Consider the following 605-nt stretch of genomic DNA (forward strand, 5'->3'; position numbering starts at 1 on the left):
TACAGGTATTTTTAACAGAACTGACATGAAAGGTGCATTCTAGGATGAGGAAACTATGCTGAGCTAGTACAGATTCTGTAGGCGAGCAGTGCGTTTTGTAAGACCCTGATGGTTTGGCTGCAGTGATGGAATTCAGCTGCTGTCGACTTTCAGCTCTAAACCTAAAAGTTAGCAGGTTTGTCATAGAATGTTTAATATGGCTTAGGGTTGGGTTCTAAATAGGCACTTCTGAGCTGTTGGGCTATAAAAGGGGCTTTTTCTGTCCTACCTGGTCCTGAGACCCTTTTAAAATAATCACTCAGAGACTTAATATTAATTACAAACTGTTTGGCCTAATTAGCTCAGGCTTATTATTAACTAGCTCTTACAACTAAATGAACCCATTTCTATTAGTCTGTATTTTACCATGAGTCTCATGGATTGTTACCTCACATCTTGCTTCCTCAGTGACTGCTGGCATCCTTTGACTTTGCCCTTCTCCCTTATCTCTGCTTGGATTTCCCACCTCACTCTTATTCTGCCTGGCTATTGGCCAAATCAGCTTCTTTATTTACCAATGGTAATACAATATAGTCACAGTTTACAGAGGGATTATTCCACAGCAT

The 605-nt window shown here is 40.3% G+C and overlaps 1 protein-coding gene across 1 annotated transcript in view; it reads left to right on the forward strand.

Annotated features, from left to right (window-relative positions):
• Gk5 (glycerol kinase 5) overlaps window positions 1-605 on the forward strand; it is a 67,693-nt gene that overhangs the window by 57,257 nt on the left and 9,831 nt on the right. The gene's annotated exons all lie outside the window — the stretch shown is intronic.

Source organism: Microtus ochrogaster, unplaced genomic scaffold (assembly GCF_000317375.1).
Source record: "Microtus ochrogaster isolate Prairie Vole_2 unplaced genomic scaffold, MicOch1.0 UNK12, whole genome shotgun sequence".
NCBI classification, from domain to species: domain Eukaryota; kingdom Metazoa; phylum Chordata; class Mammalia; order Rodentia; family Cricetidae; genus Microtus; species Microtus ochrogaster.